At 47.8% G+C, this 25,757-nt stretch overlaps 1 protein-coding gene across 1 annotated transcript in view; it reads right to left on the bottom strand.

Moving 5' to 3' along the window:
- LOC147724242 (lectin-like) overlaps positions 1–25,757 on the bottom strand; it is a 1,164,867-nt gene that overhangs the window by 247,369 nt on the left and 891,741 nt on the right. The window lies entirely within an intron of this gene.

The following is a 25,757-nucleotide window of genomic DNA, read 5'->3' as shown; positions in this document are numbered from 1 at the left end:
GTGATAATCCCTCTATTTTAAAACTAGGTTTGGGAAAGATTGCAGGGTGGATGCAAGAAAACTTTCTCAAACTGAACGGTGATAAGACCGAGTTAATTGTCCTGGGAAAAAACAAAGAACTTTGGGGACCCCAACATTGGCCATCTGAAATGGGTACTCCCCCGATCCCGACTACGAAGGCTCGAAATCTAGGTGTCATAATCGACGACTCTTGAATATACATCAGCAAGCTTTGAAGACTTCGGCCACTTGCTTTGCAATATTAAAATGGCTTAAAAAGATCTGCTGGATGCTACCGGAACACACTAAGAAAACGGTCATCAACGCCCTAATAACATCTAGGCTTGATTATGGCAATGTGTTATACTTGGGAGCAAAAAAGGCAACGATCCGCAGATTACAAACAGTGCAAAATGCAGCTGCAAGACTGTTATGGAAAATCCCTATCTCCTCATCCACCTCCAAATACATCCGAGAGCTGCACTGGTTGAGAATAGAGAATCGGATCAATTTTAAATCTCTGTGCTTTATGTATAAGAACTTAACGAAAACAGCCCCCAAGTATCTACAAAAACTAGTCCGTCCCTATCATCCCTCTCGGACCTTGAGATCTGCAACAGCCAATCATTTTGTTATCCCTAAAATTCAACTTTCACGCATGGATGGTAAATCCTTTGCATTCCTTGGACCCTCACTTTGGAACCCCATGCCACATGCTTTGCGTTCTGAGATGAGTTATATGAAATTCAGGAAAGCCTTAAAAACATGGCTATTCAACATCTGAAAATGCCTGTCCTGCCATCTACTACTGAATCATTAGTGCCGGGAAACCCTTTGTTGGGTAGCTGTTGCGCTATAAAAGTTAAATAAATAAATAAAATAATATAATCATGCCTATGCATAACCGTATTTTCCCGGACTGTCTGGGCTTCTCGGCGATGACCATGGGAGACACCCACGGCGTCAGGCCTGTTACCTTTTCGATTACCCCTTGTTGTTTCAGCTGGAGTAGTTCCTGTTCGACTGCCAGCCTGAGATGAAATGGGATTCTCCGGTGCCTCAGTGCAACCGGTTGGATTCCTTTGTCAATATGTAATTTCACCGTCTGTCTTTTGATCGTTCCTAGCACTTCAAAAACCTTCGGGAACAGCTGCAGGACATCTTCCGTTTGTAGCACTTTTACAGAATTGGCAAAGGAAAAAAAGTTGAGGTCTTCTGCCGTGTGGCTCCCTACGAGTAAGTCCACCTCTCTGTCGACGACGTGGAATGTCGTCGTGACTTCTTGGTCTTCGGACCTTACTTGGACTACCATTTTTCCTTTCAGGGGAAGTGGCTTCTGACTCCCGTAGGTCAGAATCCGAATCTTGGACGGGGTCAGTTGAGGTCTTGGATTTAAACTTTTGTAATGCTGCAGGCCCATCACGTTTACTGTTGCTCCGGTATCTATCAATCCTGTCACTGCTGATCCGTCAATCTCAATTTGGCACTTTGGTTGTGGTCTCCGCTTTTTCTTCAGTTCACTTGCCAATGACACAAAGTAACATTCATCATCTTCCTCTCTGGAGGAGTCTTCTAGGCGTGAGTAGTTGCGAGACGGTGTTCTCACTGGTCGTGATAATGATGCTTCTTCTAATGATAAATGCCTCACTGCGCCTGTCAGCGTCTTCCTTCCTGATGGGTTCCTTCCTCGAAAACCTCCCCGACATACGCTTGCAAAATGATTCGGCAATCCACATTTTGAGCACGTCTTTCCCCTCGCAGAGCAGCCATCTTTATTGTGTTCTTCATGCCCACAGTAGCCGCATGGCACGCGTTGTGTTGTTCTGGTAGGCCATCTTCCTCGCCCACCTCGGCTAGGGGTGCGAATAGTGTCGACTCGTTCTGTATTTACGCTGGCTCCTGGGTATGTTTGCTGGTTGAGTACTGCTTCCATCGCCGTTGCCTGAACATCGGATAATTCATGCGACCGAGCGAGGAGCAGGATCTCTTCTAACGTGATGCGTGGCTGGCATAATATTAGCATCCTCAGTGGCTTGTTGCGGCAACCTTGATTGAGTTGTGCTGTGACCTCCTTGGTCTGATCGTCTTCTGTGCACGTGCTTACCAATTCTCTCAGGCGTGCATGAAACGCGTCCATTATTTCTCCCTCTCTTTGTCTTGATTGCCTGAACTTGAACCTTTCATAATGTGGATTGAGCTGAGGGTCGAAATGGGCATTCAGCACTCTCACTGCGGCGTCATAGTCATTAGCCTCTCCGGTGTTTGGGAGATGTGCAAATAGCTTGTAAATTTTGTCCCCTCCGAAGTGAAGAAGCAGTGATCTATTAACCTCTTCATTTGTTTCTCTGGTGGCTACAAAATAATTGTTGAGGCGTCCAATCCACACTGCCCACCTTGGAGACGCTGTTGCTGGGTCAATTAATTTCTCTGAATGGAGGCAATGCTTGGATGTGCGAGTGTGGTGAGTGTTGGGGCAGATGTTGTGCTTGTACAGGGGGTGCTACTTGTTGCTGCCCTGCTGCTGCTGAGGCTTGCTGGTTTGACATTGTGAGTCACCTGGGGTGTACTGCCTCCTGCTTGTGGTGACCTGCTGCTGGCAACTGTGCCGTCTTCCTTGCTCACTTCGGTGATTGTGATTTGCTGCTGCCAATGCTTGACTGCTATTGCCAATGCTTGCTGCTAGTTGTTATTAATATGTTGTCATGAGCCTATATCCACTTGTTGTTGCCAATGCCTGTTGCCACTATCCAGCTGTTTGCTTTCATTAGCTTGTTGTTTCCAATGGTGGTTGCTAATGCTTGGGCACCCGCTTTTATTATATTTCTTTTCTTTTGGCAAAGTTGCTGGTTAATCACCCCGTGGCCTCCTTGGTGCTTGAGGCACTTTCTCACCCTCTCTGCTTGCTACTCTGCCTTTTCCCGCTGTGGCCGCTCTCTCTGTGCTCGAGATCCCTGGGGCTGGGCCTTGCGTGTGTTCGCGCATGCGCGGGTCTCCCTGGCTGGAAGTTTTTGATTCGGACGTGCTGCAGGCCCTTCGCCGATGTACATGCGGCTTCTTGGGCGGTTGTCCTGGGTTTGGCCCTCAGCCCCCGCAGTGCATGCTGTTCACCAGGATCAGCTGTCACTGAAGGAGTCCATTGGAGCTCGCGTCTTCTGCCGGTGGGTTCACGCATGGTGCGATTCTTTTTTAGAGCCTCACAGGTATTTTCACCGTTGCATGGCAGCCTCTCGTTATGCGGGCAGCATTATCCCACCCTCGTCGCTAGTGTGGGGGCTGCTGCGTGATATGGGGATCAATTACACTAGGGGCAAGTATGTATGGACAGGAGGTGAACAGGCCAATAATCACACACAGACACAGTATGCAGTCAGTGCGGACCGGAAGTCCCGAGCGACCCCGGCCCGTTTATTTATGCCCTCAGGCCACGCCTGGCTAGAAGGTGATACAGAGTGTGGAGGTGCTTCAGGTCTCTGCTGAGACCCCGTGAAACACAAGACTGCTACACAAACATTCGCAAGTAACTAAATCTAGGTCACGCATGGGGCTCAGCACCAACGCTATGTGATGATTACAGAAAAACGGGTAACTGACATGCTGTATAGTGAAGTGAGATTATGTGAACCCGAAAACCCCTCCAATTAACTTAATATAGGTTGCGCATGGGGCGGGGCACGAATACTGCAGCAAAATGGCTTAGGATAAGCCGTGAAACAGAATTAAAGTCGAAAATACGGCAAAGACACGGCCCCACTACTTACTTTAATACAACGATTTCTCCAGTTATGCAGGGTTCGCGGAGTCGACAAGCGGGGCAAGAACACGTGAATGTATATGTGTATTGCTCAGTAAAAACAAATAGCGAACGCCGCAACGTAATGACGTGATGGGTTCGGTGCGCTTTTCAAAAACAGCAAAAACAAAAAAACAAATGATAGACTCGTCGATTCTAACAATAAAACTGAAGGCAATTGTCCCTATAAAAAATATAGTGGAAGTCTATCAAAATGCCATATGTGATGATCAGTAGACTAAACTTTTACAGATATAACTAAATAGTTACATTTCAGTGATGCCACCACATTCTGGTGTCATGTGCAGAGAGCGCACAGTGCTGACAATAGAAACAGTAACCAGATAAAATCTAGTAAAAGTCTAAATGAAAAATTGGCATAGTCAAATGCGTAATTGGAATTGAAAAGAAAGAATGATAAAACCAATGTTGACGGTAAATGACCACTATTATTGGTGGTGACAGATTGCCTATCCCCAATATATACCTACAGTATTACACTAGTTAGCCCACATATCTATGTGTGTAAGAGATTGCATAAATTGAATGAGTTGAATAAATGAAGATAAAATTAAAAAAATATAAAATAACTTTGAGAGTGAATAACCACTTTTGTTAACGGTAACAGATCGCATTTCCCCATGGTATTTCACTATTCAACCCCCGTTTCCATGTGTCAAGGACAAACATCCCCTAAAACGCAAGTTTTTTGCGCACCGCGTCACTTCTTTCACCATGAGGGATTTCAAGTTTTTTCTATGATGAACCATCGTACATCATTGGCGGTGTGTTTGTTTCTAAGAAGCGATTGACTAATGGGCGTGGTTTTAGCTGTCTGTATTGCTGAGCGATCTTCCCTATGTCGAACATGAAATAGCCCAAACAACAGGGGCACACAAGAAGATAAATCATATTTTTGGTTTTGCAATTAAACATCGTCTTGGCTGAGACCTGGTGGCCATTAAGAATAAAGGAATCACCTTCTATGGCGTAATCACACGGTTTGCATTTGGAACATTTAAATGTTCCTTTGTTCCTTTAATGGGAAGTTCTCCATCAATTGTTTTTTTAATGAAGGGTGTGCCCTCCATGTATCTAGATCTGAGAGGATCTTTAGAACAAGGCAATGTAGTATCAGGTCTTGTAACATGTTACCTAGATGTGCAGTCTTTATTCATAAGCTGTTGCGTTTCTAGTATGAACCCTAAATCGTGTTTTTCCATCACTCTTTTGCAAAGTAACAAATCTGTTTCCCTGCAATTTACACTAATTTATATTAAATGAAAATACAGTTTGTATTGTTTTCAGAGAAGTAACCCCTGAAGAAGGGCCAATACGGCCCGAAATGTATAGGGCAGGCATGAAAAAAACTACTTCATGGATCTGGAAGAATAATGAGTTATGATTGTTCTACAAAGTTTTTTCTGTGATTAAAACAGATAAAATGTTCTGCGTGTACAAAAAGCTTATGTTTATGATTTTTTGGTGCTGATTTCTTTTTTGTTTAGCATCACAAAGAAGAATTGGATAAGTGAATGTTTATGATTAAACAAGTATAATGTTATTTAGCAAAAGCAATAAGCTATAGTGTACAGTACACAGAGGACAAGTTTCTATACTTGATTAATGTTGTGATATGATTAATGTTATGAACAGACAGCATGCCAGACTTAGTAGCACGCCAACTTTAAGTTTTTTTAGTAAATCAACGAGATTTAGTCAAATATAGGGATGCCCCTCCATCTCATACTAATATTTTAGAATTAGACATGAACATTTTTAGGTCCAGTTAGATACACCTTAAATTCACTTTCTGATCTTACACTCTCAATACACAAAACGAGAAAACAATATGTGAGCCCCCTCAGCTATTGCTTGTTGTATTCAAAATTAATATTTTTGCTCACCAGAAACAAAGCCATTGGGAGATGTAACTCTCCATCTTGACGTATTGAGGTTTCCACCCTTTGCCAAGAACAGGTGTTTTTACTCAACAAAGCGGATGTCTCCATAGGCGCTAGAAGGTCCACATGCACTAGGTTTGACTTCCATGCACTGGAAGTCTGAAAAGAAGAATAAGATTTCAGAAAAAAGGGAATGGAAGATGAAGTGACTGAAACCAGGAGGAGACTCGCAGGACCACCTTTTGTGACATCAGAGGTCACTCTAGTCAATAACACTGTCTTGCAGATCTGATTACCATCTGACTATTACCATTACCATCTGACTATTTCCTGATTGGGCGCCAGGATACCCGTAGGGTGACAGTTGCGCATTACAAATAATAAATACAATACAATACAATACAGATGGCATACTTGGTAACACTGTCGCACCAACACACAGGACTACATGATCAGTCCTCCCGTGCAAAGCATATTTTGAGCACTATGAATTTTGTACCCATTTTCAGGTCATTTAAACTTAGGCAGTATTGAATTATACCTTCATCTTTCATAAATGATGGTTGCCAAAACAACTGAAGGTTCAATCTGTTCTCCATCCACTACCCAAACAGTACCAAAGGAAAGTGTTGGGCAGAATTTGATAAATCCATGGTTTACATTTGTATCTAGATTGTTTTTCTCATTCAATATTTTACATGAAATTCAGTGTGTTATAAGACTGCTCCCCCACTTTTAGGAAAAACATAGTAAGGGTGACTAGGTGGAATTTTAGTGATTTGGTGCATCCTTTTCAACATTCTATCTGGTAAAATTAGATATGATAATTTTCTGATTAATTCTGTCCCTTCATCTCTTCTTTCTTTGTGTAGACTAAACAATGAGCTCCCACTCTTCACAGAACAGAAAAAAGGATGGGAGGAGACAGGTGAAGGACAAATATAGTAAAGAGAACAGTATAGTGTGACAGGTTAAGTAGGGCGAAGGAAGGCAGAGATAGAGATTAGATAAGTGAGGATGGGAGAGAAATGAGACAAAGAGAGACATGTGATGTAGTTAGAAATAAATATATAATGTGGCAGTAAGAAAAAAGTTTGGTAAAGAAAGCGAGGGAAGGGTTAGGTTTTTAGAGTGAGGAAGTCAGAATTAGTGCTATGGAAAAGAATATGTAGAGAATGGGAGAGTCACAATGGCACTGATGATTGAATTAGAGAGACGTAGAGGTAGACAAGTATGTGTTATATTCTATTGCGAAACATAGTTTCCTATCTGTTTTTTCTTCTTCCATGTTATGTTTTAATTTTAGTATATGGATGCCTATTTCCCTGGTGCCCCTTCTTCCCCTCTTCCCCCCTCCTCCTTTTCCCTGTTGGTACTGCCCTTTAGTAGGTAGAGATGCTGCCTTAGAATGTTGGCTGTGGAGCCTCAGATGATAAGCTAGAGAGAGAACGTTAGGGCTGTGTGAACCTGTAGCTGCATAGGATAGTGAACTGTGGAGACCGGAAATAAATACCTGAACTTACCTTCGTCTGGCGTCCTTCTTTGGAACACTAGCGAAGACTGGTCTGCGTAAGGGAGCAGGACGGATCTCCTTCCCTTCTGGTTGCTTCCACCACGTCAGCTTCATCTTCATTTTCGTTGATTCCCCTTGTGGCCCACAATGGTATGGTACTCTCTCCTGCACTGCTCCAGTACTCTCCTGGTGTCTTCAATCCAGGGAACTCTTTCACAGTTTTAAGGTGAAATACTTGTGGAGACACGGCCAATCTAGAGACTTTCATAGCATTTCTATGAGACTTTAGTGGATAATAGCCACATCTAGAGACTTTATCCTTTCACAGACTTTCCCCTCTATCTGTTTTGTTGCCTCTGTACGTCCACTCCCCAGGGAGAGGACGTACAGAGGCATTGTTCCTCTGGCCTCCTTGCCACTCGGCCTCCTGAGCCTTATCCGGAGCTCCACTGCGGGCATTCCCACTTTTGCCATTCTCCTTGGCGACCCCAGCGGCACCTGCGTCCTATCACCACTAGTCTTCTGTTTGCTAGGGCCTGGTATGCACGTTTACCGTGTGCTTCCATTTAGCTCACTGATGCCCTCACCTTAGGAGGCGTTCCCTCCCAGCAGTAGGTATCCCTGTCAGAGGCGTTCCTGCGAGCCTGCTGACATTCCTTTGCTTCGTGCTTTGCATTCGCACACCTCCTGGTGGGGCGGTGGAGCTGCTGATCCCTGTACATTTCTTCACGTTGGTTCGACAGTGACATGCACACCCTTCAGCGTGTCACGAGCATTTGCAGTGTTTAGGGAATTAGCCAAATAAAGAGGAGCATATGGTGCTTTCTTTCTATCACTGTTTTATTTCATAGTGAGTTAAAGTTGAAATGTACACAATATTGGGGTTTCTTTGTTCTTTGCCTCTTTATTGGCATTGGGTAGTCTCCACCTTTCTCAGCCCCTCTTCTGGAGTGCCTCAGATAAAAGAAAGACCGGAGTAAGTGGTCAATTCTAGAAGCTTTAAGTGAAAAGGGGTCAGGTAGTGTTGGGGTATGTGCACCTTAATAAAAGCCTTCACCAGCGTTTTTGGTGAGTAGACATTTGTCTACTCACGAAACGCTGCGTCGACTTTTATTTTCTAAATGTTATTATGAAATGTTTTTATATGTAACAATTGTTTTTAACTCTTGATTGTAATAATGAATGGAAAACATTTTAATGATCTTATTTGATTTTGATTTACTTTTTGTGTTTCACTGACATACTTTATAATACTTTTATTGTACTAAGTTTGATGTTGTTGATGTGTTGACTGCTAATGTGGTTCTTGACATAGTCTTGGCTGAGCTGTGTCTCTCAGTACGGACATTCATGGATAATCAGAGTAACCTGTACACTGTAGGGCATAGCTTTCCAAACTGTGTGTCCCGACACAGTACTGTGTCGCCTGCAAATGCTGGGTGCGTCGCAAGCACTTGGGGCCAGATGTAGGTAGCCTAATACCGGTCGGTAACGGCCGAAAATCGGTAATTTCGGCCGTTACCGACCGGTATCCATGAAATGGGATGTAGGAGCATATTATTTACCGAATTGGAAAACATGAGCCGGTAAAAATCCGACTCGGTAAATATGAGTCGGTATTTTTACCGAGGCGGAAAATACCGAATTCACAATTACCGATTTCTTATTTTCCGAATCGGTAAATAAGAACCGGTAAAAAATGGCCATGGAGATGTAGGAAAGCTCAAAAATACTGAATTCACGGAAATTCGATATTTATGAGTCGGTATTTACCATGGATTGAATGCAGGTGGTAACCAGGTGAAGGCCATAAAAAGAGACCCAAAATGCACCTGTGGAACCATAATGGTGGCTTTCTACGTCATAGCAAGGCGGCAGAGACTACAGGCAGCAGAAGAGAGAGAATGGCAAAGGGAGGAACACGTGTACAGGCAGAGGATAACACTGTTCCGACTGACAGAGCCTGAAATACTCCAGAGGTACAGGCTACACCCCGACACATCCAGGACTTGATCAGGGACCCACACCCACTCCTGGAGCACCCAACACCCAGGGCCCACGCCATCCCACCCCATGTCCAGGTGCTATGTAGCTTACACCTGCTGGCCTCTGGGAGCTACCAGAGTGTGATAGCTGCAGTGGGTGGTGTGTCCCAGAGCTGCCTGTCCCGCTTCTTCAGGAGGTTTCTTGACGCCATGATGCAGAGGATGGAGCATTACATTTCATTCCCTGATACACCAGCGGAACTAGCAAAAACCAAGACAGACTTCTATCACCTGGCACACTTCCCTCACGTGATAGGCTGCATCGATGGCACCCACGTACCACTCTGTCCACCTGCAGCCACGGAGCACATATACAGAAACCGCAAGTCAACACACTCCATCAACGTACAGGTCATATGCAACGCAGGGAACATCATCACAGACATCGTTGCGAAGTTCCCTGGAAGTACCCATGATTCATACATATTCCAGAATAGTGGAATATACACACGCCTACTTGCCGGGGAATTTGGAAATGGATACCTGCTAGGTAAATCACATTTGCACACCATGACACTCACAGCAGATCTATGTATCATATACATGCAATTAATGTCATTCTTTCTCCCCCCTAGGCGACAGTGCATATGCCCTGCGGTCCTTTGTGCTCACCCCCTACCTCAACCCATCCACCAGGAGTGAAAGGCGGCACAATGACCTACACTCAACATTGTGGAGCGCACATTTGGACTCCTTAAGAACAGGTTTCGCTGCCTCCACAAGAGTGGAGGGGCACGCCAGTACACCCCAATCGTCTGCTGCAAAATCATTGTGACCTGTGCAATGTTACATAATCTCGCCACCAAGGAAGGCACAGAGGTGGAGATCACACATCATGAGGACATTGATGATGACACAGAACTGGCAGAGCCCCATGGTACAGTAGCAGCAGCAGCTACAGATGGGATACTGAGACGGGAAGAGGTCACACAGCAATATTTCTGAGTGAGTAATGAGACACAGACAGGCAATGTTCATGACGTATGTAGTTTAATATTCACTACACAAGAGCATTGATAGCACACATTGCTCACATGATATTTAAATGTCCATGACTGTGTTGTCACGGTTAACACCACCGTGACCTGTTCCTTGGGTGGAGGGCATAGTCAATGTTTACGGCCACGGACAACAGGGCGGGACTGCTGTGGCTGTGTGTCAATGTTCTCGGTGTGGCCTGTATCAGTTGCCTGCCGCCTGCCGCTTCTATGTACTTCTTGTACAGGAGTGCTTGCGCCACTCCTGCTGGTGGACTCCTCACTTTCCCCCACACATGTGTCACCCCGAGTGGCAGTCTGTTGTGCGAGCATGAGCTCCATTGCAGAGGTCATTCTGGCCATTCCCACTGATAAATTGGTGCAGCACTGCACAATGGCATCCTGCATCGCCACTGACCGTCTGCACAGCACGGTGGTTGCAGTTGCAAACCTGTTCAGGGCTTATGTCTGCTGTCGCACATCAACACGAGCCTTGTGTCTCTCCAAATGGTCCCTGGCCAACTTGTCACACAGGACAGTCATGCACTGTGTTATGTCGGACATGCCAGATGCCATTGACTGCATGCTCTCGGATATGTCTCCAATGCCCTTGCCAATTACATCAAGCTTGTTGTTTGTTGTGCGTGCCTGCCTCTGAACCTCCATCATTGCTTTTGCCTGCAGGCGCTGTACTTTGACCATGGTGGCCTCCAGTCCGCAGAAGACCCCCTGATCCTGACGCACATCATCTGCCTCCCGTGGCCTTCGTCCTCGGACACAGGCCCGGAAAGCTCTGGGAGTGGGCAGCTGCTTAGTGTTGCCTGTATCCTGTGTGTTGCTGGCCATGTCACCCTCCTCCTCCTCCTCCTCAGATGTTTCCAGTATTCGGCGAGGGGGCACATCAAGGCGCCTTGCCCTTTTCAGCACTGGGCATGGTGTTGTGGGGGTGGGGGACTGTGCAGCCGCTCCTGACTCCTGACTGCCAAATAGCAGAGGGGACTGTGGCTTAATAATCAGTAAAATGTTATCAGGATGATGTGTTGGTTCATGGGAGAAATCAGGAAGAGCATGATAGAATTTTGAGAACAGTTCTTAGGAGACTGGAATCTGCTGGACTTACTCTGAAGTATGAGAAGTGTACATTTTCTGTGAATAGTGTAAATTACCTGGGTCACAATATCTCTGCTTGTGGTATATCTCCAAAGAAAGATTTGGTTGATAGTATTAGTAATTTGGAATGTCCTAAAAATAAAGAAGAAGTTGTTTCATTTTTAGGCATGGTAGAGTATTATGGAAAATTCATTAATGATCTAGCTGGTAAATCTAGCAACTTGAGGGCTTTAATTGTTAAGAACAAGGAATTTGTTTGGACTGATCTTTGTCAAGAGGAATTTGAGGGAATTAAAAGTGATTTAGGTAATGCCCCGATTTACAGGCTTTTGTTCCTTTTGAGGAAACCTTTGTAGTAACTGATGCCAGCTCAAAAGGGCTTGGTGCAATTTTGAAACAGAATAGAGGAGGAGATGAGAAACTCATTGCCTGTGCTTCTAGGAGTTTGCGTGGTGCAGAATTAAACTATTCTGTCATAGAAAAAGAGTCATAGAAAAAGAAGCTTTGGCTATATTCTGGGCTCTTAGGAAGTTAAAAAAAATTCTGTGGGGACAGGAGTTCAAAGTTTGCTCGGATCACAAGCCTTTGAAGGAGATTTTCACAAAAAAAGGTTTGGATTGTGTGTCTTCACGTATAAGGAAATGGGTTATTGGTCTGCAGGAACTTAATTTTTCGGTAAATTATATACCTGGTGTGGAAAATGTGACTGCTGACTGTTTATCGAGATTGGTTAAAGATGCTGATTGTTTATCTGAAGAGGAAGAGATCTGTCAAGATGAAGTGAATGTGTGTGAGATTACATCTGGAATAATACTTGAGGAAGAGTGGTTGGAAGAATGTGGTAAGGATGAGGTTGTTTCTAGGTTAAGGAACTTGATTCAGGAAAATTTAGAACTTGACAAGTCATTTGATAAAGTTTGGCATTTGGTGTTTAGTGAGTTGTCTGTTGAAAATAATGTTTTGTTAAGAGGCTCAAAATTAATTCCTCCTAACACTTTGAGGAAAAAAATAATAGAGGAGGCTCATCAAGGTCATCTTGGTATAGTAAAAACGAAAGAAAGAATTCGTTGTTCCTTCTGGTGGCCTGGAATGGATCTGGAAATAGAAAGGAATGTGAGGGAGTGTGTACACTGTAAAGTAAGTGATAACATTTTACAACCAAGAACGGCACCCATGGTTTGTAGGAATTTACCAAATGGTCCTTGGGTTGATATTGCCATTGATATTGTAGGTCCTCTTTCTGGTGAACAGAAAACTCCTTTTCTCATCGTTTTAATAGATCTCTACTCTAGATGGGTTGAGATTTCTTCTGTGTCGGAAGTCACGTCTTTTTCTGTGATTTCTTTTCTAAAGGAGGTTTTCAGAAGGGAGGGATTTCCCACATCAATTTTAAGTGACAATGGACTTCAATTTTGTTCAAATATGATGGATGAATTTTTGTCGTCTTGTGGGATCAAGCATAACAAAAGTCTGTATATCACCCAGAATCAAATGGAGTAATTGAAAGGTTTAATAGGGTTATTAAAGAGAATATACAACTCTCTAGGGTTAATTATTTGAATTGGAAAGAAGAGTTGCAGAAATGTATTTTAGCTCATAGATTTTCTCCACAAACTACTACTAAAAAGACCCCTTTTGAACTGTTTAACCCCTTTACTGCTAAGGCTATTTTACTTCTTTAATGTAATTTCCATTGAAATCAATGGAAAGTCCATGACGAGTTACCCTTGTCATTAGCGGCGAAGAGGTTAAAGGTAGAAATCCCAATACCACACTCTCTCCTGGTTGGATGTTTTGGGGTAAAGGTATAAAAGAAAGAAACTACAATGCTTGGAAAGAAAGGGAGGAGTTTGTACAGTCTAAAAACAAGGTTTCTTATGATTCAAGAAAAAGGGTTAAGGAATGTGTGGTGGTAGTTGGGGATTTTGTTTGTGTGAAAGCTCCAGTTGGGGCTATGTCATGGTCAAAGTATACTACTCCCTTGCGGGTAGTGAAATGTTTCAGAAATTCGGTAAAATTGGAGAATGGGAACATTTGGAATGTGAATCGTGTAGTTGTGGTCAATAAGAACATTTCTAATTCTTTACCCAATGTAAGTAGATCTTCTGTTGAGTCTAATATTGATGATTCAATGAAAGCTTCTCGTGTTAAGAAAATACCTTCTTATCTTAAGGACTATGTTTGTTAAGATGTTGTTTCATTAGTGTTTTCTTTTAGAATTGATCTCTTTATATTACTTCTTCAATTTCATTTTGTTGTGAAGTTATGCTTTGTTTTGAGAAGGAAGATGTGTAGTGTATTTCTCACCCTGTTGCTTCAAGGTTCTCTGTAACCTAGAATGTCATGCCTGTTAGTGTTCCCTGAAGTTCAGTTGCTTGCCAGTAGCTGATGGATGGGGTGCATTTGAATAAACCTCTTTGACATATCATTATCCTGTATGTCTATATTTTACTGAACTTTTCAGTGCTGTTGCCTCCTCAGGTAGCTTGGCTGCCTGCTCTTTGTCCTTCCCTCTGTGTAATGTGCTGGGTCTAGCTTCTTCCCTCCTCTTCTCCCTGTCCTTTGCTGTGCTGTGCATTGACTCTCCTGTGGACAGACATGGACATTGTGTCAGTGGAGTGGTTCACCTGTGTCCCATGATTAAACACACTACTATTGCACATTTGCCTGTCTCTCAATTTGCCTATGCTAGTAGTCTGTTGCTTCCCTTGCTGCATGGCATGCAGACTGCTTAGAGGTATCTACCCATGACTACATTTCCCATGATGCATTGCAGGACATTGATAAAACCTGTTCTGGAGTATGATGTAGGCACACAGAGTGTGTGAGGGGAATAGGTAAATGGGTAAATGACAATGTACTTGCATCTTACCTTGTTTCTTTGCAGCTCTTGCAGAGCTGTCAGCGTCCCCGATGCCGTGGATGCATTCAGGCTCAAGGGTAGATTCCACCAGCTCCTCTATGTCGGTGAGTCCTGGGGCTCAGTTTCTTCCTCCCCCTGTTGCAGCACATTCCTTGCAGTGGGCAGCTAATTTCTTGTTGGTGATGATGCAGATGTCATACCACCGTTTTTTCAAATCTTCTAGTTCACGGTGGGTGACACCAATGGCATTTACCTTGCCTTGTATGTCAATCCAGGTGCTGCGCTTGATGGACTCAGCTACATGCAGTGATTGCTTCCCAAATATCTTGCTGTCATTTCTCACAACCTCTGCAACAAGCACCTACAGTTCTTCATGGCTGAACTTCTGCTTCCTTTTGCGCTCTGCAGCATCCCTCTGTGCATCCTGACTCTCCATGGTGCTGTGTTGGTTAGCTCAGGGAAGCCTGCTCCTCACTCTGTCCTCCTGCTCTCCTGACTGTTGGTTTCTGCACCTGCATGGGCGTGGCCAGTCCCAGGTACTGGGGAGGGGTGCTTGATTCTGATTGGTTGATTCCCCAGTACCTTTGGGATTGGGTGTGGTTGGAGTTCCTGATTGGTTCACAGGCTCACATGTTTGTCAGTTTCAAATTTCCGATTCGGAATTTACCGATGCGGTATTTACAGATTCGGTAAATTCCGAATCGGTAATACCCATTCATTCCTATGGGCCATGGGCCCGTTGGAATTTATGGGTTTTACCGAATCGGATTTTACTGACTCGGTATATATCGATTCGGTAAATACCGATTTCAGATACCGAGTGATTCCGAATCTGTAATTTTGACCGATTTTTTGTCTACATCTCATTTACCGATTCTGAAATACCGATTCGGTATGACTCAGTATTTTAGAATCGGTAAATTACATTTACCTACATCTGGCCCTTGGAAACAAAACTGCTGCTAATTAAGAGACATTCCTAAACACTCTGCTCTATGGTCTTTTAAGGACCTGTGAAGGGCCGGGAGCGGCTGTGTGTATGTCCAGGAAGCTGGGGTGAGGTGACAGAGGGTGACAGACAGTGGGAGACGGAGTTAGGAAAACAGAGGGAGGGAGACAGAGGGGGACAGAGGGAGGGAGGCAGAAGGTGACAGACAGAGGGAGACAGACAGAGGTAGGGAGACAGACAGAGGGCCCTTGTGCACCCTCTCCCCCATTTTTTGCATTCTGCGCCCCTGATTACTGTTCTATCCCTTCTTTTTCTCTGTGCCCTTGTGCCCCATCTCCCCCGTTTTTTGCATTCTGTGCCCCTGATCACTGTTGTCTCCCTTCGTTTCTCTGTGCCTCCCTGCCCCCTCCCCCGTTTCCCCTCTGTTCCACCTTTTCCGCCGCTGCGTCCCTGCGGCCCCGCCCCCCACTGTCCCATTCGCCACCCCGCTCCTGCCTCCCAGCTGCTCCTTCCTCCCACAGCCCCTCATATGGAGGCTGCGAAGTGCTGAAGGGAGCGATCCTTGACCCTGCCAGCAGGTAGGTCGCCCCCCCAGTGCCACACGGTCTTCCTGTGGCACTGCCCTGCTAGTGCTCTTGCTGTTGCCTGAGTAAGTCTTTCTGTGCCTGATCACTGTTGTCTCCCTTTGTTTTTCTGTGCCCTTGTGCCCCATATCCCCCGTCTTTTTCATTCTGTGCCCCTGATCACTATTGTCTCCCTTTGTTTTCTGTGCCCTGGTGCCCCGTCTTCCCCGTTTTTTGCATTCTGTGCCCCTGATCACTGTTGTCTCCCTTCGTTTTTTTCTGTGCCCTTGTGCCCCCTCTCCCCCGTTTTTGCATTCTGTGCCCCTGATCACTGTTGTCTCCATTCGTTTTTTCTGTGCCTCCCTGCCCCCCTCCCCCATTTCCCCTCCGTGCCACCTTTTCCCGCCGCTGCATCCCTTTGGCCCCATCCCCCGCTGTCCTATTGGCCATCCCGCTCCCGCCTCCCAGCTGATCCTTCCTCCCACAGCCCCTCATATGGAGGCCGTGCAGCGCTGAAGGGAGCGACCCCTGACCATGCCAGCTGGTAGGTCGCCCCCCCAGCTGCAACACAGTCCTCCTCTGGTGCTGCCCCGCTAGTGCTCTCGCTGCTGCCTGAGTAAGTCCTTCTGTGCCTTATCACTGTTGTCTCCCTTCGTTTTTCTGTGCCCATGTGCCCCATCTCCCCCATTTTTAGCATTCTGTGCCCCTGATGACTGTTGTCTCCATTTGTTTTTTTCTGTGCCCTTGTGCCCCATCTCCCCCGTTTTTTGCATTCTGTGCCCCTGATCACTGTTGTCTCCCTTCGTTTTCTGTGCCCTGGTGCCCCCTCTCCCCCGTTTTTTGCATTCTGTGCCCCTGATCACTGTTGTCTCCCTTTGTTTTTGCTGTGCCCTTGTGCCCCATCTCCCCCATTTTTTTCATTCTGTGCCCCTGATCACTGTTGTCTCCCTTCATTTTTTCATCTGCCCTTGTGCCCCATATCCCCCATCTTTTGCATTCTGTGCCCCTGATCACTGTTGTCTTCCTTCGTTTTCTGTGCCCCGGTGCCCCCTCTCCCCCGTTTTTTGCATTCTGTGCCCGTGATCACTGTTGTCTCCCTTCGTTTTTTTCTGTGCCCTTGTGCCCCCTCTCCCCTGTTTTTGCATTCTGTGCCCCTGATCACTGTTGTCTCCCTTCATTTTTTCTGTGCCCTTGTGCCCCATCTCCCCCGTTTTTTGCATTCTGTGCCCCTGATCACTGTTGTCTCCCTTCGTTTCTCTGTGCCTCCCTGCCCCCCTCCCCCATTTCCCCTCCGTGCCACCTTTTCCCGCCGGTGCATCCCTTTGGCCCCATCCCCAGCTGTCCCATTGGCCACCCCGCTCCCGCCTCCCAGCCGCCACACAGTCCTCCTCTGGTGATGCCCCGCTAGTGCTCTCGCTGCTGCCTGAGTAAGTCCTTCTGTGCCTTATCATTGTTGTCTCCCTTCGTTTTTCTGTGCCCTTGTGCCCCATCTCCCCCGTTTTTTGCATTCTGTGCCCCTGATGAGTGTTGTCGCCATTCGTTTTTTTCTGTGACCTTGTGCCCCATCTCCCCCATTTTTTGCATTCTGTGCCCCTGATCTCTGATGTCTCCCTTCGTTTTCTGTGCCCTGGTGCACCCTCTCCCCCGTTTTTTGCATTCTGTGCCACTGATCACAGTTGTCCCCCTTCGTTTTTTTCTGTGCTCTTGTGCCCCCTCTCCCCCGTTTTTTGCATTCTGTGCCCCTGATCACTGTTGTCTCCCTTCGTTTTTTCTGTGCCCTTGTGCCCCATCTCCCCCGTTTTTGCATTCTGTGCCCTTGATCACTGTTGTCTCCCTTTGTTTCTCTGTGCCTCCCTGCCCCCCTCACCCGTTTCCCCTCTGTGCCACCTTTTCCCGCCGCTGCGTTCCTGGGGCCTACCCCCGCTGTCCCATTCGCCACCCCGCTCCCGCATCCCAGCTGCTCCTCCCTCCCACAGCCCCTCATATGGAGGCCACGCAGTGGCCGCGCAGCAGCCAAAGGCAAGCCTGTCTGCGCCAGTCCGCGCCTGGACCGCGCCCAACGCCAGAACCCCTCACCCCTGCCGCACCCAGAGTACCCGACTGAGATATGACTCCGCCACCCTCAACGCACTCAACACGCGACAACCACCCGCCTGCTACGGAGCCACCCCGAAACGAACCCACGGACCCTTCGCCTGCAAAGCCTGCAAATTACATGCCTTCGAACCGCCAACCAAACACATCAGTAACAGCAGCAACAACCTCAAGTGCATCCTCCTCAACACCCGCTCCATCTACTAACACGCCGTCGAACTCTGGGACCTCCTCAACACAACAGCATCGGACGTCGCCTTCCTCACGGAAACCTGGATGAACGCTTCCTCGGCCCCCGACATCGCCCTAGCCATCCCGGACGGCTCCAAAATCACCTTAAGGACCGCGTCAACCAAACCAGAGGAGGTATCGCCATCGTCTACAGGAACACAATCAACATCACGACCAACATCGAAGACACACTCTCCACCGCCGAACACCTACACTTCCAAATTCACTCCGACCCCAAGATCACCCTTAGAGGAACGCTCATCTACAGACCCCCGGGCCTGCGCACACAATTAAGCGAAACCATCGCCGACTTCATCAGCCCGCATGCCCTAGCATCACCAGAATACATCCTCCTAGAGGACCTGAACTGACATCTGGAGAAAAACAACAACAACAGCACCTCCACCGTGCTCGCCAACCTCGCCAACCTCGGACTCAAACGACTGGTGAACACCGCCACCCACCTCGCCGGCCACATGCTCGACCCCATCTTCTCCGCCAGCAACCACGTATCCTTCAGCCACTCCACCGTACTACACTGGACCGACCACAGATGCATCCACTTCACCTTTGAAAAGAATACATCGCACCACTGCACTGACAAATCCCCTGCAGATGCTAGAGTAAAATCACCACAGACCAGCTCCTCTCATCACTAAACCAGAACCCGCCAGCCGACACCGCGAACACCAACGAAGCAGCCCACAACCTCACATAGTGGATCACCTATTGCGCCGATGACCTCGCCCCACTGAAGAACCCCCCAAGCAAGACCGGCAACAGGAAAACATCATGGTTCACAGAGGCCCTCAAAAAATCAAAGAAATCCTGCCGAACCCTCAAAAAAACCTGGCGCCACGAACGGACAACAGAAAACCTGACAGCCCTCAAGAACGCCACTCGCGAACACCACCAGCTGATCCGCACCACCAAAAGGGCATCGTTCAAAGAGAGGCTAGACAACAACACCCACAACAGCAAGGAACTCTTCAGCATCGTCAAAGAGCTCTCCAACCCCAGCGCCAGCAACAGCGACATCACACTATCACAAGACCTCGGCAACTCCCTCGCCACATTCTTCCACTGCAAGATCACAGATATACACGACAGCTTCGGACCCCAGACTCCGCCTCCAGTCACCGAACCAATGACCCCCACCACCACCCTCCGCACCTGGGCCCCCATCAGCACTGAAGACACGACCCAAGTCATAAACACCATCCACTCCGGCTCCCCCTCGGACCCATGCCCCCATCATATCTTCAACAAAGCCGACATCATCATCGCACCCCACCTCCGAAACGTCATTAACAACTCATTCACGTCAGCCACCTTCCTTGAGAGCCAGAAGCACGCAGAAATCAACCCCCTTCTGAAGAAACCCACGGCAGACCCCAAAGACCTCAAAAACTTCCGCCCCATTTCTCTTCTTCCTTTCCCGGCGAAAGTCATCAAGAAGACCGTCAATAAACAGCTGACTGCATTCCTCGAGGTAAACAACTCGCTCGACCCGTCCCAGTCCGGATTTCGAGCCAACCACTGAGACCGAGACCGCCCTCATAGCAGCCACCGACGACATCAGGACCATGATGGACAACGGAGAAACAACCGCTCTCATCCTCATAACCTCTCAGCAGCCTTTAATACTGTATGCCACCGCACCCTAATAACCCGCCTCTTCAACACTGGGATCCAAGGAAAGGCCCTGGACTGGATCACCTTGTTCCTCTCCGGCAGAACCCAGAGAGTCCGCCTCCCTCCCTTCCGCTCAGCGGCCACCGAGATCATCTGCGGTGTCTCCCCAAAGCTCCTTGCTCAGCCCAACACTCTTCAATATCTACATGACCCGCCCTCGCCGCCATCGCACGCAAACACAACATCAACATCATCTCCTATGCTGAAGACACCCAGCTGATACTCTCTCTCACCAAAGACCCAGCCACCGCCAAAAACAACCTCCAGGAAGGCAAGAAAGACATCGCAGAATGGATGAAGCTCAGCCGCCTGAAGCTGAGCTCAGACAAGACGGAAGTCCTCATCCTCGGACAATCCACACCCGCCTGGAATGACTCCTGATGGCCCACGGCGCTGGGCTCCGCGCCGACGCCCTCGGACCACGCTCGCAACCTGGGATTCATCCTGGATTCCTCCCTCTCAATGACCAAGCAAGTCAACGCCGTCTCGTACTCTTGCTTTAACACCCTGTGCATGCTCCGAAAAATCTTCAAGTGGATACCCACCGAAACCAGAGAGACCGTCACCCAGGCCCTCGGCACCAGCCGACTGGACTACGGAAACGCCCTATACGCCGGAAACACCGCCAAACTCCAGAAACAACTACAACGCATACAGAACGCCTCCGCATGACTCATCCTCGGCATCCCTCGCCACAGCCACATATCCGCCCACCTGAGAAACCTGCACTGGCTCCCCGTCAGCAAGAGGATCAAGTTCAGGCTCCTCATCCACGCACACAAAGCGCTCCACGACATGGGCCCCGAATACCTCAACAACTGCCTCTCATTCTACACTCCCACCCGCCAGCTCCGCTCCGCCAGCCTCGCCCTCACCACCGTCCCACGGATTCGCAGAACCACCACCGGAAGAAGATCTTTTTCCTGCCTGGCAGCCAAAACATGGAACTCCCTCCCTGCACACCTACGACTGACCCAGGACCACCTCACCTTCAGGAAACACCTCAAGACCTGGCTATTCGAGCAGTAGCAGCACCCCCCCACCCCCCACCCTCTCAGCGCCTTGAGACCCTCACGGGTGAGTAGTGCGCTCTATAAATGCATTGATTGATTGATTGAGGGAGGAGGGTGACAGGGGCAGTAGACAGCGAGAGGGAACCAGAGTGAGGGATACAGAGTGAGGGAGACAGAGGGAGGGAAACAGAGACAGACAGAGGGAGGAAGACAGAGAGGAAGGCAGAGGGCAACAGACAGAGGGAGGAGGGCGACGGAGGGAGGGAGAGAGACAGAGGGAGGGAGACAGAGAGAGAGGGAGACAGAGAGAGAGAGAGAGACAGAGAGAGGGAGAAAGGGAGAGAGGGAGACAGACAGAGGGAGACAGAGGGACTGAGACACAGGGAGGGCGACAGACAGAGGGAGAGAGACAGAGGGAGGGTGTTAGATAGAAGGAGACAGATGGAGGGAGACAGATGGAGGGAGGTAGTTAGATTAAAGGAGACAGATGGAGGGAGACAGATGGAGGGAGACAGAGGGAGGGAGGGAGACAGAGGGAGGGAGACAGAGAGGGAGACAGAGGGGGGCAGAGAGAGAGAGGGAGAGAGAGAGGGAGAAAAACTGAGAGGGAGAGGAAGGAAGATAGAGGGAGGGAGAGAGAGGGAGACAGTGGGTGACAGAGGGAGGGAGCGGGAGGAGACAGAGAGAGATAGAGACAGAGACAGGGACAGATAGAGACAGATAGAGGCAGAGACAGGGACGGGGCAGACAGATGGAGGCAGAGACAGACAGAGACACAGAAAGGGAGACAGAGGGAGGGAGACAGGGACAGACAGAGACAAGGACAGACAGATAGAGGCAAAGACAGGGATAGAGGGAGACAGAGAGAGAGAGAGAGAGAGAGACAGAGAGTGGGAGAAATAGAGAGAGGGAGACAGACAGAGGGAGACAGAGGGACGGAGACAGAGGGACTGAGACACAGGGAGGGCGACAGACAGAGGGAGGGAGACAGGGGGAGGGAATTGGATAGAAGGAGACAGATGGAGGGAGACAGAGGGAGGGAGACAGAGGCAGAGACTGAGACAGACAGAGACAGAGAGGCAGAGAGACATAGAGGGAGAGGGAGGAAGACAGAGGGAGAGAGAGAGGGTGAGACAAAGGGAGGGACAGACAGGTAGAGGCAGAGACAGGGACAGACAGATAGAGGCAGAGACTAAGACAGGCAGAGAGAGAGAGACAGAGAGACAGAGAGGGAGAGGGAGAGGGAGGGAGACAGAGGGAGAGAGAGGGAGACAGAGGGTGACAGAGGGAGGGAGCAGGAGGAGACAGAGAGAGGGAGACAGAGGGAGACAGAGATAGGGAGACAGAGGGAGGGAAGGAGTCAGGGGAGACAGAGGGAAGGAGAGGGAGACAGACAGAGGGAGGGAGACAGAGGGGAAGTGAGACAGAGGGAGGGGGAGAGAGAGGGAGGGAGACTGAGGGAGGGAGACAGAGGGAGGGAGATAAAGGGAAGGAGACAGAGGGACAGAGACAGTTGGGCGGAGACAGAGGGAGGGAGACAGAAGGTGACAGACAGAGAATGGCAGACAGAATGAGACAGACAAAAGGGTGGGAGACAGACAGAGGGAGGAGGGCAACAGAGGGATGGAGACAGAGGGAGGGAGACAGACAAAGGGAGACCATTTGCCCACTTGTATTTCAAAATGTTCTTCTGGTGGAGAAAACCCCCCAACCCACCAAACCCTCCTTAGGTAGTTCCGGCTCACATACTCTCTACACTGCCTTACTGTGTCATAAAATATAGCATCTTTAAAAAGAGTGTCATCAGTATGAAAAGTTTGGAAAGCTGTGCTGTAGGGTCCTAGGAGGGGAGCCGGTCAGGCATTCTGTGGGTGTATAGTCCCAGCCTAGATCGTTGCCCGCTGAAGCTAGCTGGCCAGCCTTCTTGCCCATCTTATGGACTGTCAGAGCACAGCCCCTTTTACCGTCTTCTGGGTCCTGTCATTCTTGCTAAAATTGGAGGAAGTGTCAGACGTTGAGTATGGACCTGACTCCAAATATCAACGGGAACAAGATCAAAAAACATTTCAATATCAGCCAGAGTCATTACAGTAGAAGAGGCAGCCTCTGTTAATTCCTTATAATAAGTTGTAGGATTTTTCCTAGGGTCAGGCAAAGTAGCCTTACGGGCTTAAACCTCACTTCTTTCCCACGGATTATAAACTCATTGCTCCGGAAAATGGACAGCTATGGTTGGTCTAGTGACATTACCGAGCTGGACGGTTAAATCAGGTATTCCTGGATGATATATTGGATGAACCTCACGCATAGGTAACTGAGTAATTTTAGTAGGACTCTTTTTATACAATCGAATTTTGTAAGAAACTATAGTAGCAACTATAGTAGCGATATTTGGGACCACCTGTCCTAGGTCCAAAAAAGCTACATAAACACGGTCCTTAATATAAAATAACACTTTTGGGGCCTCAAATTTAATGTGTGTGCACCAAAGGTCAATCAATGTAGCAGACGTACTGAAGAAAGTGCTGCAGTAGAAAAGGCTCAAACTCACGCACAGCTTGCCAAATGTCCTCTGTCACCAATGTGTGGAGGCTGGGTAACCTTTCACATGAAACGTGTGCTCGAGTTGACGTGAAACTATAGAGTTTCTTCGCTGAATATAACTATTTCTTTCAATAATGTATAGTTCAAAGTTTTATGTTCAAATCATTTCAATTTTTATTTGAAGATAGTTTTCTTTTTCCTTATTTCATTTCATAAGGGTAAATGAATCATTTGCCAAAACAAACAATTTTTCAACGTTATTCCTCCGCCCAATGCATTTCGGGTCGATATGAAAGACCCTTCGTCAGGGGCCTCAAAAATGAATCAATACAGGACCTTAGCAAACAACAGAGATAGTGCTATATATCAGTATATTTACAATGTTAAAAAAATGGGAAAAATGTAAAGTGATAACAGACTAGTTTTGAGAATCCCAAGAGGATGTAAGTGAATGGTGATGCAGTAGAGGGAATCCAAAAATCAAACTACGTATCAGGCTCTGCTTTCCGTCTTCCTCGGGGCAGTGCTGAGAGTCCAATACCCGCCCCCTCTGAACTGCCTCAGAGTCCGAATACAATGATACAGACAACCGAGACAATTCAGACGTCGCGGGAAAGGAAGGGAACAGCGGGGAGGGAGATCTGAAATGACAAATAACAGGGAATTAGAACACCCCACCTCCCTTAACCTATAAGTGTCACCTTCCTTATGTTCCTTACAAGAAAACCCCAATGTGAGTAGGCTATACCTGTAAAGGAAAATACAATGGACCAAATCCGATGGAGACAGTTGCTTGAGGAGGTATCAGGAACTATACCCAACTGTGAATATAAAACAATACACATTCAAGGTCCTCTGATAAGTAGAAACAATCCCAGACTCTCGGATGTGAGAGTGTATTACACATACCATTTACTATGCGTCAACTCTCTTAGTATGGGTACTTCACTGTTCCAATACTGCAATACCCCTCCTGTCTCCTGAGTAAACGAGATAAGTAAATAATAATGAACCCTGCATATAGTAAGAATCCACAAAGAGAATACAGGCATGTAAGATCCTTCGTGTTATTACTTTGTAATCACTTCACACAATGGTTTACTTCCCCTTTGTTTAACATGAACACACAAGAGTTCTGTGTGCTCAGGCTCCGTTTCGCTGGACTGCGAGGCTCTGTGTTACACTCACACGTATGAGTCCTATCGCACCACTCTTCTCCTCTTTGCCATAAAGTAACTGGTATATACAAGCTTTGGGCAAAAGCAGTTATCGCAGGGTGTTGCCACATACACAAGGGTCTCTATCCCTGTGGCCGGAGTTGCCCAAACAAACTCTCTGGTATTTCCACTGAATGTCTGCTACCTGTGTTCCTCTCAGCCGAGAGAAACCACCAAGACGAAACAGCAGGCAGGGTGGGCTGTTTGGATCGGTAGTACCAACGCCTCGCACCCCAAACAGAACAAGGTACTCACGAACAAGTAGGACTTGGGAAAACAAGTCAGGAATCCTACCGCGGCTTGCCCTAGAACCAAGAACGCCTCCACAGAATCGAATTATCGGCGTTTCCCCGCCGCTTACAGCAGCCCTTTATTTCCCGGTCTGCGCGCGCACCTCACATTGTTGCGTGACGTATGCACGGCATGCCGGGAAATGTAGTCTGTAACACGGAAAGCCCGTGTTTTCCGATGGCCCCACGCCACCGAAGCTGCAGACCTTGACAGTACATCCCCCTTCACAAGAGGGGCTGACCCCGCCCGCGGCTTATCCGGAAACAATCGGTGAAACTGGGCCACCAACCGGGGAGCCCGAACAGCCCCTGCAGGCTCCCAGGAATCCTCCTCCGGTCCGTACCCCTTCCAGGAGAGCAAATACTGTAGACGACCCCTTCCCCATCTAGAGTCCAGGATCCATCTTACCTCATACTAACTATCCTGCTGCACCCAGATAGGCAAAGGAGCCCTACTAACAGGACACCTGGAGGGTTTCATGAGGGAAATGTGAAAGACAGGATGAATGCGCAACTGCGCAGGTAACCGCAGTCGAACAGCCACCGGATTTACGTGTCCCAACACTCGGTAAAGCCCAATAAACCGGGGATTGAATACGCTATGTCTCCTGAACCTGATATGTTTGGTGGACAACCACACCAAGTCCCCCTTTCTATACACTGGATTGGGTCTCCGATGCTTGTATGCTTGAAGTTTGTATCTTGCCTTGGCCTGTGCCAGATTCCTGCGCGTATCCAAGAGCACTTTGCGTACCCGCAACAATCTGTCCCTCGCCTCTGGCAGCTTCACATTGTCACTCGGCAAAAGCATAGGGGTGAATCTAGGGTGATGCCCATAGGAGCAAAAGAATGGTGAATGTTGAGTGGATGCGTGTTGCGTGCTGTTATAGGCTACTTCCGCCACCCACAACCAGTTTACCCAAGAGTCACTGCTTTCCTGCACATAACAGCGGAGATAT

The sequence above is a fragment of the Lissotriton vulgaris genome, chromosome 4_1, assembly GCF_964263255.1.
Source record: "Lissotriton vulgaris chromosome 4_1, aLisVul1.2, whole genome shotgun sequence".
NCBI lineage: Eukaryota > Metazoa > Chordata > Amphibia > Caudata > Salamandridae > Lissotriton > Lissotriton vulgaris.
The sequence above is the reverse complement of the archived record's forward strand: the minus strand, read 5'-3'. Positions and strand labels throughout refer to the sequence as shown.